Below are 16396 nucleotides of genomic sequence, written 5' to 3'. Positions count from 1 at the left end.
ATTCAATATCATTTACTCAGAACGATGAACAGTGATTTAATAACTTGTGTAAATAGGGGCTATGAGCCAACAGAAGGGGAGAAAATAAAAATAGGGAGTTAGGGGGAATTTAAACGAAATAAGAAGCTTGCATTTAAACAAATGAGACGGGGCTATGGGCAAGTGCATGTGTAAGTGTATCCGCAGCGGGTGTCGTCCAGTGTCGTGCGTAATGGCCGCAAGTGCAGCGGCGATGGGGGGGAATGTCCAAGGAGGGTTCCTGTCTGGAGGGGGGGCGGGTTTGGGGGGCCAATAGGTAACCTAGAGGAAGGGGAGGAGAGAGGAAGGAGGAAAGAAGGGGGGGGGTCAGGCGGCGCTCAGTGGGAAGAGCCTCTATGTGATCCCGCCTTGTACGCACACTCGGTGAAAAGCAATTAGGGTGTCATCCCAGGTCTGAGTTATCGGGTACATGCGGATCCCCGCTGTTTCTTCCCTGTGTAGGGCTACACTTTCCGCCTGCGCCCAGGTAGCAAATGAAGTGCGCCAGTGTATGGCCTGGGGAGGCTCACCATTCTTCCAGCGTTTCGTGACAAGTCTCTTTGCTGTTATTAATCCAAGGTCCCAGAACCTAGCCTGGGTTTTCGACTGTTTTGTTCGCTTATACAGGCCCAGTAGACAAGCCTCCCATGTGTTTGGTAGGCTTCCCCTGGTGGACGCCGCCAGGGAGGACGATACTGCTGACCAATAGCTGAGCAGGTGTGGACATGTCCAGAGCATATGTAACAAGTTTGCATCCACTACGCACGGTGTATGAGGAAGTATTGGATAGTTTTAAAGCTGGAGTTGCGCGGGATGTTCAACACTCCCGCTAATACCCTCGTCCACTCCCCATCAGTCCAGTCCCGTCCCCTGTCCTCAGTCCTTTTGTCACGCAAGCGCCGTGAGGAGAACTGGGTGTGCATATGTAGGGCCTGTGCCAACCAATGAATAATGTGGGAACCATTCCCCATCACGTGCAGATACTGCATCAATAGGTGGGTAGGTGGCTCTTCCGTGAGATCACCCCAGGCCTGCGAGAATGAGCGTATGATCGCTACATGCGTGAGGAATTGTCCGACTGGTAGCCCCGAGGTGGCCGCCAGCGTCTCAAATGATAGTATTGCACCTTCAGACAACAAGTCTCCCAGTCCCTCCATGTCAGCTCGCGCCCAGCTACTTATTGTAGCCTCGTAGAGCCTATGATGCATGTGATATGTTTTTCGTGCATTTGCCTTCCTATTATTATAATCTTAGTCTTATCGTAGTTGATGGTAATATAATTAGATGTGCTGTATTCATGTAAACTGGTCAGAGGTCGTTGGAGGCCCACTTTGGTCTGATCCATGCTGACTATGTATTCTGCATACTGAAGAATATGTAGAGATTGATTGCCTAGTCGGGGGGGGGGGATCCAGCTGTTGTATACGACCGGATTGGGTGTCCAGTCCTATAAGTGCCACGCATCAGGTCTTAGACTAACGCATTGAAGTTTGGTGGTCCGCATCACCGCACTGAAATGCTAAGTCATGCATTATGCATAAGGCCTGCCTCGACTGTTAAGCCATATCACTGCTATACCCAATGCTGACAGTGAAACTAAAGCTGGTGGCAGTGCGCAGTAGCATGCGTGCTGCAGCTGGCATGCTTAGCTGGCTGAGCTGCTATATTGTTACAAAACTGGATTCTGCGCAGGGCAACTTGATTACAATGATGTCAGGAGTGGCTGTGTGGCGAGGTACAGCTCGGTTTATGGACCGCCTAGTCACGACGACTCCCATGGTAAATGCACCACTGAGCATGAATATTCAGACTATCAGTTGCAGCACAGAGGTGTGCTCTCCTCTGAGATCCAGTAGCTGCTGCGGTCTATGGGGTTTGGTCCGAGTCGTCCAGTTGCAGGGATTTACATTGTCGATTTTTGTGCTGCGCAGCCTCACACACAACTTCTCATTATGAACTGCAGCCACCTGCTCACGCCACCGTTGGAGGCAGAAGGACGTCCTCCTATTGAAGTCTGAACTGGGGTGGCAACGTGAGCTAAAGAATGATGATGGATTAAACCCAGATCTGTGACTTGGGGTGAGTGTCTGAAAAGTTTCAGAGCTCTGTCCATCATCGCCTTGTGTTTGCTTTGTTTGCCCTTATTTGGCAGGGTATTCCCAGACGTGGGTCCCTTGCTCACTTAGTCACTGGATTCAAGCTAGCCTGGCTGATGAGGGCTGTTCGCCTGAAAGCGGTCCCAGGATGCTTGTTTCCGGTCCAGGGAAGACATGGCTTGGCAGTTCAGGCTGGACCGTTCCCATAAGGCACAGGGTCAAGAGGGATTTGCATATAGCTGTGTCTCAACTGGCCTGGCGAAGTAAGCTAAAGAATGATGATGATTCAACTCAGATCTGTGACTGGGGGCGAGTGTCTGAAAAGTTTCAGCACTCAGTCTATCATCTCCTTGTGTTTGCTTGGATCTCTGAAGTCGAGCATTTATGAGCTATATTAAACAGAAAGACAGGTCTGTACTGTCTGTACTCAGCATTTTACTACATTAGATGTTCGTTAGTTGGGGTCTTCAGCTATGGAACCCTTAGTCACGGGCTCTTTTACTTCCATAAACCGGTTAAATCTTTTGGCATTTATTTCTCATTACGAGGCCCTCCTGCATAGTCAATGCAATTCCATTTCTGGTGCTTTTCAGCAGTTTTAAGTTGTTCTTCGTGTTTCTCATTGCTCAAATAGGTGTCATTTCTGATATTTATATATTTCCCTAGTCTTCATTGCTTTGATTTTGCTCGTGTGAAAGTGTCACATAAGTATGTTTCTACAATTGGGTAGTGAAGTTTTAACTGCGCAGAGTCTGAGGCAGATATATATTTTTTGAGTTATAATCAGGTTTGCTACCAAGGGAACCAAAAACAGCCACCACCCCGTGCTGTTGACTCACAATTGCTACCAATTGCTAAAAAATCAAAAATTTTGGTCGGATTCCCCGAACATTAACATAGTATTAGTAAATCTATACATTTTCAATAATTATCCAAAGTCAGGTGTTCAATAAAGTCCAAATCCAATCAGTAGTGTTTTATTTCCGTATTCTTCAGATTTCACAACGAAGACTTGTTAAAGCACAGGTCCAATTTCATACAGTACAGCCAATACCACTGCCAAAACAGCCAACACGCATGTTTCGTCAATGGAATATTATTCCAGAAGACTTCCTCAGGGCTGTAAATGAATAAATATACATCACTAATTTTTCTCAATATGAGGCTAGGCCAATCCTCCACCATGAGAAAAAGGGATGAGAGCAGAAATCAAGAATAGACAAAAATCACCAAAAATTGTTTTGTGTATGATAAGAACCCAACCACCGAACACGCTAAAAGGCAATCAAATGATTCATAATCAGATTATTTTCATCAAAATAATATTGTTATCTTCTCAATTCAAAAACCAAGGAAGAAGAGACGAGCAAACATGCAGTGCAGCGTGAATATATAAATCCACCAAAAAATAGCAAAAATTCTCTCGTATATCCAGCTCACCTCAGACAGCTTTAAATAACATTCCTTTATTGTTCTTAGTATTTCAAGGCCCACTGTATTCGGGCATAAATAAACTATAAGAAGATAGTATCACACCTATCAGTACAAGTACTATTTACATCTAAGTATTGCAATCTGTCAATTAATAACCACTTATCAGTGTACTCACCACATCCATTTTAATTCATCATATCATGGATCAATCTTTTTTATTTATTCCGGATTCCACGTAGCCTGTAATCACTTTCTGGCTGTAATGCCCTATTTCAACAAGCATTTACAATGCAATGGTTTTACCTTTGACAAAATTAGAGCTATTGGCATTGTAAATGTCAAAATGTTCACCTATGTTTTTATTTGTAAAACAGATAAAGAAATGGCTTTGTCGTTTACTAGTAAATAGCTTTATGGTTACGAAATGTGAGACCTATTGCATTTGCACTTATACACACATAGGTATATGTACACAGAGCTATACACACACACACAGAGCTCCTCCTCTACACACATTGACAGGCTTTGTATACACAGCTACATACACACACATAGCTACAGACATGCACAGTTACACACACACACACACACAGTATTATACATACATAGCATCACACATACATAGCATTACACACAGACAGCATCACTCAGCTCCTGGACACATCTGCACACATACACAGCTACAGACCCACACATACACATAGCATAATACACATATAGCATCACACACACATACACAGCATCACTTAGCTCTTGTACACATAGCTGCACACATACACAGGTACGCACAGTCCGTCAGTCTGCACAGTCAGTCTGCACTCACAGCCTGCACTCACAGCCTGCACTCACAGCCTGCACTCAGTCTCACAGGCACGAAAACGGAGGCACAAGCAGGCAACAGGGGCACAAGCAGGCAACAGAGTCACGGCACGAAAACGGAGGCACAAGCAGGCAACAGGGAGACACGAAAACGGAGGCACAAGCAGGCAACAGGGAGACACGAAAACGGAGGCACAAGCAGGCAACAGGGAGACATGAATTGTAACTTTAAATAAAAGCAACCTTTCTCACCGATGTGTCTGTGTGTATTTATTTATTTAATTCTATGTCCGTGTGTCTCTGGCATCTTTCTGTCCGGGGAATTTTTGTCAGGAGAGGAGTGGCGGCTCCAGAGTGTGAGGTGAGGGCAGAGGGCTGCGGGTCTGGGGTGGGCTGCAGGGGGGGTGCAGGGGGGGGGAGATGTGCAGGGCAAGAGGGGGTCACTGGAGGCTGCAGGATGTGCCGACGATGCACGGAGTGCTGGGGGTGTAGCGCCTTGTGGGGGTTGGATGGCGCTGGAGGGATCGAGCCGGATACGGGGTCCTCTCGTGGCTGAGAGTGCTGCAGGAGCCAGGCAGTGCGGGCAGTGTGCGGGCAGTAGGGGCAGTAGGGGCAGGGGAGGGGTGATTAGCCAGGGAGGGGGGGTGACAACGGGAGGGCGGGGGACAGAAACGCAGAACCGCTGAAAATATCGCAGGGCTGGGACAGAGTCCGTGTAACGGGCAGATCCCGGCTTCCAATGTTACTGAGGTAGCTCAGCGGGTTAACGCGGCTCCTTCTCCTCGTAACTGTACATGGTAAAGGGCCATGTTCACACCCTGTTGTTGATCAGTCTTCCCACTGCAGTACACGGTGGAGTATACTTAGCCACCCTCATTAGACAGATGTTGCAGCAAACCTCTCCTACCAACATCTAAACGTAGCGTCGCTCAATCACTGCAGCTTCAAAGAGCTAGAAACATGTTATTTTAGAGGATAAAAGGCTGAGTAGGCCTTGCTAGGATTCTAAGTTGTGAGCTGCCAATCAGGGGCAAACACTCAACTCATTCAGCTATTCCACCAAGATACTTCAGATGCATGTGTCGCGAGTACAGAGTTGGAAAATGGGGATTCCCTAAAATAAAATGAATACCCCTTTGTTAGTTGGGTTGAGGGTGTGGGAAGATAATGGTCTCTCCAGTTCCGAAGATTTCAAGGCTGTACGCCTATGAAGATTTTGAGTTTTAGGCCAGAATTTATATTTTAATGCAATACCGAGAATTAACAGGCGTGAGTCTAATTGAAAGCATCTACGGCTAACTTAGTATCAGGATATAAGGAGGCTACGGCCTCTGGTCATGCCTGCTTCAGTGTATGGTACATGCTGGTACCAGCTCATGCTGGTACTTCAGAAGAATTTAATGAAAACAATAGTTGTCTTTTTCTGGACCCAAAGTTGGTTTTGTGATCCCTACGGCAATATATAGTCCCCTGGGACTCACTTTATCCCCACCCCTCTCCCACTCATTGCCGCCAAGCCAAAAACTGTCACAGAACTGGCCGTTTTCCATGGTCTGCAGTTTTTCCTTTTGTAATAATTTAGAATTTGCTGAAACAAATGCTTAGGGAACGAGGACTACAGGGTAATACTTTTATGTTTATTGAATGTGGGTGTAACCTGCCCAAGGGGTTTGAAACTGGATAATTGGATGTATGCAGGGCCGTGGAATGCTGCAGCCATCGTGTTTACCGCATAGTAATGGATATACCCCATGTGGCACATAATCAACCATTTACTGAATAATCTGCAGATTTTACGAATGGTTAAAATGCGTCTTTTCAGGTGATGAGTGCTTTAGTCAGGTGCTACAGTAGTACTATTGAAGCGAAACCTTTGCCTGAACAGTATTAATGTGTCCATTGCACGGTCTCCATCGCGAAAGACCTCTGCCTCTGTTGACCTCTGTTGGTTAACAGGCACGGATCCTCCATAACAAAAGATTAAGATTTCTCACCCTTTTATGGTTGACCAGGCAATACGTGCTCCCGGTCAGAAGGTCTGTTCTAGTTCTTATGCAAGGCACCTAACCTATGACATGCAAACGCACTTAGGCTCTTTGCAAAATGCGCCCAGGCGGAATTTTGCTGCTTGCATGTTTCCAATCAGCCACTCCCAGGAGGACTTCACATTTAGCCGTATGTTCAGCAAAGGAAAGGCCACGTTGCTGCTGCGCCTTCTATTTACGGGTAGTTCTTTGGCTGATGCAGCCCCGCCAATAACCCTCATAAGTGTAACTATCAGTTGAAGGAGGCCCCAGTTGTTGGGCTTTACAAGTCTTAAAATAAACAAGCCATTTTACTTGCCCAGATCAACATGAGGTCCTATTCTATTTCTCATTATGTGTGGGGCTCTGATGGTGAATGCATCCTTCAGCACGTGTTCCCATGGGCCCGCTTGTTTGCGCCCTCTGGCGGTGGGCTGCAGCTCTGTGGAGAGATTTCGGCCAATTAAGAATTAAACCACTATCACTCTTTCTTAAATCAGTCTATTATGCAAGGGTTGGGAAGGAGTATGTGCCAGACTCTTCAAGAACCTGTGTATCTAGCCACCTTTCACATAGTCTCTTGCCTTCTCTCTCGCATCGTCTTTTTCACTCTCTCGCAGTCTGACTCGCATTCTCTGACTATCTTTGCCTCACTCACTTTCTCGGTGTCCAGAAGCCCCTCGCCGAAGCGCTGGTCAAAGAGGCGGCTGGCGAAGAGGGGGCCCGGGGGGCAGAAGGGGCGCCGCATCCAGGGGTGGCTGATGGTGACGTCCATGGCGTCGGGGCGAGGGTTGCAGCGGGAGCTTCTCTAGCGCTTCCTGCAGTCCTTGTCCGCCAGGCGCCTCGGCGCTTCCTTATAATCCCCCGCCGCGGCGCCCTGGAAGAAGCCATAAGTTTACAGAAGAGGACGGATGCCAGGGGGGGGGGGAGGGTGCAGATCATGCCAGGCGAGGAACCCCGGGCCAACATGTCACCAGGGAGAGGAGGAGGGCGGGGACAGGAGGGCCACCAGGGGAGGGGGCGAGTGAGAAGCAGCGAGAGAGGGAAGGAGGGAGAATCAGCGGGAGGGAACGGACACACGGAGAGCGGGAGGGAGGGTGCGGGGGCGGGAACGGACACACGGATAGCGGGAGGGAGCCTCCCCTAGCCCCAGCACGGAGGGTAAACAAACAAAGCACTCACCTGGACTTCGTCGTCACGGAATAACGAAAACAAACGTGCGGCTTCCTTCTTCTGTGGCCACGCCCACAGAAGAAAACACAGGAACGCCTCCCAATCTGGTCCGCGTTGACGGACAGCACTAGTGGTAATGGATTAGCAGGAAGGCGAGGCGATTCGGGGGCGTGTTTGGCCAGAATGACGTGCAACAAAGTCGATCCCACATAAGATAACCATGCCCAGGGAAAAAATTGCGGGAACGCCCCCGAATCTGGTCCGGCCTTGACGGACAGATCTCTGTTCCAATGGCTAGCCTCCATTTATGGAGCTAGCCAATGGAATAGAGGGCGGATTCAAGTCCCCCTTACTGAAAACTAAAGATTTCTCCTGGGGGCGGAGCTAAAGCTCCGTGCCCCAGGCAAAACCTAAAAAGCATATTATACTTGTAAGTTACCAACGACAAAGAAACCCCTTATTTCAATATTTGTACTTTTATAAAATGATTATAAAGGCTATTCGTTATTCTAATCCAAAAACTATAAATTGACATACTGTTCTTTATTATCGTATCAAGTATCATTTCCTATTCAAACACATCTCATACAGCTAAGTCACAAAAGGCCAAGAACCCTTACTTCGATACTTCCACTCGCATCAGATTGTTTTAAACACGGTCTGTTATTGTGGTCCATAGAGAACCACTATGTGTACAAGGGCAAGTTTTACATTTTACTATTGCGTCAAATATCATTCCACAAACCCCCAAACCATTAAAACTTACAATTTCTCCTCCAAGTATAAAACTACATATCCATACGCGTATTGTCTCAATATCAAAGGTATTTCCCAACTCACCAGTATTTCATAAGACCAAAGTCTCCCGGCGAGTATGCTAGAGCGTGATAGCGGCGTGTTCCACAGATGCCATTTCCCGTATCTAGGGATTGTCCGCTTCAACACAGTAGAAAACAGCCATATAATTCTTACGTGTGGGTCTTTGAAAGTCTCTCTTTCTGATGGATCGTGGTAGCTACAGAATTCTCATCTTAGAATTAAGCCTGGGCAATATTTTAATTATGCTGGCATAATTGGCATCCTTTTGGTAACTTAGCGTATATACAGACCTTATGCCACTTCACGTAATATCGGGCAGAAATTTTAGTACAAGATGTACCATTTTGGTAATATTTATACGCAAGTGGCGTTTCAGGTACATTTTTTTTTCATTTTTACCCGAGGGTACTGTTTGGGTTATTTTTTAGAGCAAAACTCCAAATCCAAATGTGATCAGCAGTGGTTTGAACACTTGTAGCAGTACCTCTAATATGGGTGGCCACCAAACATTTCAGGTCATTCTCTTACCCAAGCAGACTGTTTGGATACATTATGAGCATAAAACAATAGATTCAAACACAAGCAGCAGTGTTTTGAATGCAAGTAACCAGAAATCCCCTCTAGTTTCCATATTCTAGTTGAATTTTCACCCAAACAGACTGTTTGGGTAATTCTCTGAGTACCAGATGCGTTTCTTGTAATTGCATGTAATTCCAGAATAATTGTGCATAATTAGACCACAATGAAATTCAACATACGCGCGTTTCGCACACCACCCATCAGGTGCCATACTGTATCTGGAAAGCTTTCTTTAGCAATGCTCAACTTTGTAGTGAGGTGGTTCCCTCCAGATTTATGTTCACTCTGTATTACCACGGAAGTGACGGAGCAGAACCGCATGTAAGCGTCATCCCTGAGTACCTGTTTCTATATTTCTGTGTTTTCTAAAAAAAATTCAGAGCTCCACTGCCAACGATGTCCGCTTTCCGATTGACTCCAGAAAATCGAACCAATCCAGTCTGCATGGAATGATGTCCACTTGTACGGCTACTGGTTTAGAACCCTGCCTCAACTGTAGAAATTAGATTTCGCTCACAGAGCTGCCATGTTCAGTGTCTGATGTTTGAGGTCAGGACAAAACTTGAAGTTGTGCAATAAGTGTGCCCTCATACCCCCAAGGTGATCTGGGACCAAGAGGTGAAGCTCTACAGTACCAAACACGAGAGGTCATCCGAGACCTCCTATAGGTCTCGGACCCAGTCCTGCTCCCACTTTAAGTTAAGGGTGCTGAATTGCCATCTCTCCCAAGGTTGCTTCTCCCTGAGGGGCAACCAGGCAAAATGAGAATAATGGAAAACCCCTTAGAAGCCCTAGTGGGAAATCCAAAGATTTGAGAGTAGAGGCCTTGCCCACTAGATGGTGGCATGGTTCAATATCAGCACCTATCCACAACCTGGTAGGGTAATACCACCAGGGTGGATTCAACCATGAATGGGAGTTCCTATATAAGTCTCTTTCTGGATAAAGCAGGGATCCAGTTAGGAACATTATAATTCAAAATGTCCAAAGGTATACCCAAACAGAATTACTATTTTTTAATAGGGTACTATGGGTACGCTTAAAACAAGACGGTGAAGGGGCAGGAGAGAGTGTGAGACTGAAATAGAGGAAGTGTGGAGAGGCCAAGACAGTGAAGGGGCAGGAGAGAGTGAGACAGAAATAGAGGAAGAGTGAAGAGGTCAAGACAGTGAAGGGGCAGGAGAGAGTGAGACAGAAATAGAGGAAGAGTGGAAAGGCCAAGACAGCGAAGGGGCATGAGAGAGTGAGACAGAAATAGAGGAAGAGTGGAGAGGCCAAGACAGCGAGGGGGCAGGAGAGAGTGAGACGGAAATAGAGGAAGAGTGGCGAGGTCAATACAGTGAAGGGGCAGGAGAGAGTGAGACAGAAATAGAGGAAGAGTGGAGAGGTCAAGACAGTGAAGGGGCAGGAGAGAGTGAGACAGAAATAGAGGAAGAGTGGAAAGGCCAAGACAGTGAAGGGGCAGGAGAGAGTGAGACAGAAATAGAGGAAGAGTGGCGAGGTCAAGACAGTGAAGGGGCAGGAGAGAGTGAGGCGGAAACTGAGGAAGAGTGGAGAGGACAAGACAGTGAAGGGGCATGGGAGAGTGAAACAGAAATAGAGGAAGAGTGGAGAGGTCAAGACAGTGAAGGGACAGGAGAGAGTGAGACAGATAGAGGAAGAGTGGAGAGGCCAAGACAGTGAAGGGGCAGGAGAGAGTGGGGCGGAAACTGAGGAAGAGTGGAGAGGCCAAGACAGTGAAGGGGCAGGAGAGAGTGAGACGGAAACAAAGGAAGAGTGGAGAGGCCAAGAAAGTGAAGGGGCAGGAGAGAGGGAGACAGAAATAGAGGAAGAGTAGAGAGGCCAAGACAGTGAAGGGGCAGGAGAGAGGGAGACAGAAATAGAGGAAGAGTAGGGAGGCCAAGACAGTGAAGGGGTAGGAGAGAGTGAGACAGAAAGGAAAGGCATATGGCGAATTGCGAACAAATGTGAACATTAACAATGCAAAAATACAACAAAGCAAGGCGAAGTTGTGGTGTGCATGTACCTAAGACCAAACTGCAGGAAGAAGCTGCCTCAGCCATGTCTGGAGGATGTAAGAAAGGGTCGACAGAAGGCCATTCCTGGTGAGACAGCCATTGTTCCAGTGTCGCCCCCTTTACATGGTCAGTCGGAGCAAGTGGGAGGAGGGAGTGGGAGAGGGGTGTGAGATGGATCAAAGCCTTTACTGCGATCAGTGGCCGCAGGCTGCCAGTGGGAGGGAACGAGCACGGCAGGGGAGTCTGGTGCAAGGTGTGGGGGGCTGGGGAGGGGGAGCAGGCATATGGGGTGTGAGTGAGTCCAAGCGCGCGCCTGGGGAAGCTTTTACGCTCCAGTACACAACATCCATTGTAGGAAATCCGGCTTGTTCAAAAGAGTTTGGTCACATGTAATAGGTTTCGAGCAATAAATTGCTCGACCTAAAAAGTACAGGGTTTTAATTGAGCATTTGTTTGTCAATCATCCCTGAATTATGCCAACATGTTTCAGCCCTCGCAATGAGCCCACTTGTGTATGGATATTATTTTGGAAGAATGCAACTAGCTCTCTCCTTCTCCGCGTGAAAAAAGTGCTTCTGCCCGAGGTCAACTTCACAGTAATAGTTCTCTGGTATGTCACAGTTTGAAGTCCAAACAGAAGCAATAATAAATACAAAGCGGTAGTCTCCCTTACTCACCACCATCTAGCCAAAATAAAGGTGCAAGCGCAATGCTATGTCAGTGACTCTGATTTTGACGGAAGATAACTATCATACAGAGATGTAGGGGATGGTCTACCCCCTCATTATGACCATCTTTATGTAATGGGCTTGACCCTTCTGCAGATGCAGGGTTTAATTTGAAATTTGGACCACCAATGGAAGTCTGCAGGAAGCTGGCGTTTTATATAGTGATACCAATGTAAAGGCCCATCCTGCAAAAAGCCTAGACGTCCCTTATGTGGCTTTCTGGGCTTTCTTTAATAATTCCAAGTGCACGATTTGTGCTAGTGTGGTCGAGCAGCTTAGGCTTATCAGAGGGGAGTTTAAAGCATTTGTTGTAAAACACAGTCAATAAATCGTTCACACTCAATCAGAAATCTGAGACCCATCAACAGACTTTTACAAATATTTATGCACAAGATCTTTCGAATAACTTTAGTATAAGTGAAGGTATGTTTTAGAAAGACATAGAAATATAGCTCAAAGACCTTTTTTTGAGGCATGAGCCTTGAACTCTACAATGTTATCCTATAGAGGAAAAATACACATGGCAAACAGGTACTTGAAAGTGAAGTTCATAGGTGCCCTTTAAGGTGCTAGGGGGCCATGGTCCATTGTACCTAACCACAGTTTCACTTTACTTGCCCTGGTGTGTCTGGATGCAGACGGCTGGTCGGGATGGTAGTATCGAATGCTGCACCGATAAAGTCAATGGAACCTAAAACAAAGGCTGCAAAGGGGGACTTGGAGACAGGTCCGAATGAACCCAAAGGAAGGCTCTGGTCTGGGAGATCCCTAGTCCAAGCAGACCCAGTCAGAGGTTTGGGATCCGGACTGTGGAGCGCGGGTGCAGAGGTGCTTGTCTGACTGTCCACTTGAGTTTGAGGCTCTTAACGTCGTCTGGATACCTGCAGAGGGAAGAGAAACAAGACAGAAGAGGGCCACTCTGGTCATGGGTCTCATCTGTCCTGATGTCCCCTTCCGGAAGGCTTCCTGGACCAACAACTGCCTTCTATCTCTTTTTATTTTTAAATCATTTCTATTAGTTTATTAATAGGTGCAATAGTGACAAGTAATATAACATTAAAAATAATGTGCTCTACAATATTATTTGAAAAATAGATGTAAAAAGGTGTACACAGATACTAGTCATAAAAGGATTAAATGGTAGATCTTAAAAAGAAAAAATATCCAGATAATTAGAATTAATAGTTGAAAAGTGATAATCAATACATCTCATATGACAAGCAACCACAAACATTCAAATATATTTAAACTATTGTAAATGTCATACTTATCTTAGTTCCACTAAAACTACAACTGCCTTCTCTTGGTACTAAGACTAATGTCCTTATGTAACTCCTATTGCCAGCCACAACTGAGTCCTTGATCCTTTTCAATGAAGTCCTCACTCAAACCTTAATGGCTACCAGGTCAAAGCTTTGTTCTTGGTTACTGTTTAATAGGTAGATGGCCAGATATTTGGTGCCCGGTGATCCAGATTTTCACACTAAACATCCTATTCCAGAAATTCTTGTTGTTCAGGTCGCAAAAAGCAAGGTGAACCCTATTTCATTCCCTATGACTTTTCTGGACAGTTAGAAATCAAATATTCTCCTTGCCTATCCTAGCATTTAGATCGGTCAAAGCAGTATGCTTTTTGGCTAATATATGCATGGCTTAAGGAACATGGCCAGTGAGATCTTGAAAGTGGTCCCAGAATACCTTGGGGCCTCACTGGCTCAAGCAATTCAGGATCCGCAAAATACAGCCAAATAGATGATTTTGGCTGCCCATGATGCTACTGATTGTCTGGAATGGGTGGTTGTCACTGATGTGGTGCTTCGCCACCATGTGTGGATGCACTGCACAGGGTTTTTGGGAGACATGCAAGCCTGTCATGGGTTGTCTTTTGAAGGTTCACAGTCGTTCAGTAAGAAAGAGGATTCTGCATTGGGATGTTTCAAATAAAGTAGTGCCATGGCACACTGCATGGGTCTCGCCACATTTAAATTCTAAGGCAACTCTGGGGGGTGGAGTTGCTGGGCCGCATCGCGGCTCACATCCCACCATATGACCCCTCCTGGCTCATTCTGGAGGGTGGTACGCATGGCAAAACAGTGTGCAGGGCCCTGGAAGCACCTACAGCTACCGTGCCTCCTTAATGGCCTTATTTAACTGCTGGTGGCCCACCGGAGCAATCTTCTGTTCTCTTTGGACGGCCTGTCTAGAAGACACCTTCAATGCATCCATCTTTTTCTTCTTATTATTTCCAGAATACTCTTTGTAGGATCATCATGTTAAAAAGCAGCCCAAACCAAGATTGAAGTCATTCAGGGGTTCCCAATCGATTATGGCAGCACTAGTGTTGTGAGGTAATTTCCTGTTTTGGGGGTGTAAAAGAATCTATTTCCCTTACTTAAATGTTGCTGTTGGGGAGTTTCCTTGCTACTGTCAGCCCTGGGTTCCTGGGTTCTTCAGTCCTGTGCTTTGTTTGTTGGGCCTCCAATTTGTTGCCATTTCTACTGCCTGCCTCTGCCCTCGTTAAGCCTTGTTACCATCCTCGGAGATGTTTTACCTTCAGGCCTTTTGCTCCGTAGGGGCTTCTTATGGAAGGCACTACATGCTTAGGTGCTTTTAAGTGCCAGAGGCATTGTGGCTCCTGGAAGGAGTCGCTCTTTCCTCTGGTAGACCACAACCAGGGCTACAAGATTCACCCATAGCCAGATGTCTCTTGCTAGATGTTCATGCCCTGAGAGATCTGACAGATTTCACTGCCCATTTTCTAGTCCTGGCTCTGAAACTATGGAGTCAGCTCAAGATCTGGCTCGGACTGTGCCGGTCGATCCAGCTCAAGCATTGGTCCAAACTGTTCAACAATAACCTCAAGAACTCCAACTAAGTAATGAGAATATGATACTTTATCAAACTCTCACTGTAAGAGTGTCTGATGTTCCCACCCTTTCATCAGCTACTACTCATTTCTCTGCGGACCACAATAAGTTAAAGAAATTCTTGGTTTCCCTGATGGTCTTTTTTGCTTTCTATCCAGCACAATTTTCTAGGATAGAGCGAAAGTCTGATACCTTATCGGCACCCTCCCTCGTCCAGTGTTAACCTGGGGGACCATGTCAGTAGCCTCAGAAGATCTAGTCTGTCAAACTACTCCACCTTCCTCATGACTTTCAAGCGGATGCTTGAAAGATCAGGCCTAGAGTGTTCTGCCGATGAACCCCTTTGTAACATCCAGCAAGGCAATCAAGACGTCTTGTATCACCTTCTCCTGTTAGCTGGAAGCTGAGACCACATGGGTCAAACGGACCCTTGTTAGCCTTTTTTCAGGAGCCTCAAAGAAGAGATAAAGAAGAAATTTAGTGCAGCCTGTCCACACTGAAACAATTTCTACTTTGACAGCTCAAACATTATCAGGTAAAGATTGTGTGCATGAGTGTTAATCTGCAAAATGTTCAACTCAAACCTCTTCAGCCTTGAGAAGCACCAGATTACTCACCTGAAGGCTGAATCAGCTCCTCTGGAATCTTATTATTGAAGAACCTATGCAAATTGGTCTAGCTTGAAGGATTATTTCGGAAACAAAAACAAAATGAGCAGAATCATGTGTTAGTCATGTATTGTGGATCACCAGAGCATTTAACTCATGCTTGCCCAATTCAAGCTCCGAAGGCCTCGGAAAATGCCATGTCCTGTCCTTTTTTAAAGGTGAATTAAACGGGAATATCTTTCAGCCCTTTGATCTGCATGTCAGAGACATTCAAGCCTCACTTTTTCCTTGGACTATGCAACTAGGACTTCCTAATGGTCATAGGCTTCTTGATAGTGGAGCCAGTTGGTTATGTCTAGACACCTGTGGGCTCAAGAGAAAAGGATTCTCCTGCTTCTTAAACAGTCTCTAGAACAGGTTCATATGGTCAATGGAAAATATTTGGTCTTTAGAATGATTAAAGAGAAAACCTTTCTTTTGAAATTAACCTTCAGAAATATCATGAGGTTGTTTCCTTTGATCTTATTGCTTCTCCCAGCCATGTAATGTGTTTTGAATTCCATGATTTGTTCAGCACAACCCTTACATCAACTGGGAAACTAAGACAATGTCTTTGTCTTCCCAGTTCTGTCATCAATTTTGTTATACAACGGAAGATTATTGGACTCATAAGGAAATCTCCAAGAACCTTGTGGAATACTGCAATACCATTAATCTCCTGCAAGGATTCCTTGTGCAATATCAATAATTTGAAGATTTAGTCGACAAACCCAAGGAAGTGTTTCTATCTCTTCATTAAGATTTTGATTGTGTCATTCCCATTGAACCTGGAACCACCGTTTTGTTTAGAAGAATATAATGCCTTTCTGAATCTGAAAAGGCGGCCTTAAGACCAATACCTGGAAGAAAATCAGGAAAAGGGTCTCTTCACCCCATCCTCCTCACCAGTCAAGGTCTCTATGTTCCGTCTTCCTAAAACGTCTAACAAACTGAGACCCTGCATTGACTTCAGAGGCTTTAACAAAGTAACCATTAAGGATAGGTATCCCTTACTACTAATTCAATTTTAGAATCTGTTTGGGACATCAAGATTTTCACCAAATTAGACCTTCATGAGGCCTGTCAACTTTTATGAATCAAGGAGGGAGATGAATAGAAGATGGCTTTTAGATCCCCCTCTGGGACACTTTGAATACTGTATTATGCCATTAGG

This window comes from Lissotriton vulgaris, chromosome 1_1, assembly GCF_964263255.1.
Source record: "Lissotriton vulgaris chromosome 1_1, aLisVul1.2, whole genome shotgun sequence".
Classification (NCBI taxonomy): domain Eukaryota; kingdom Metazoa; phylum Chordata; class Amphibia; order Caudata; family Salamandridae; genus Lissotriton; species Lissotriton vulgaris.
Note: the sequence above shows the minus strand (reverse complement) of the source record.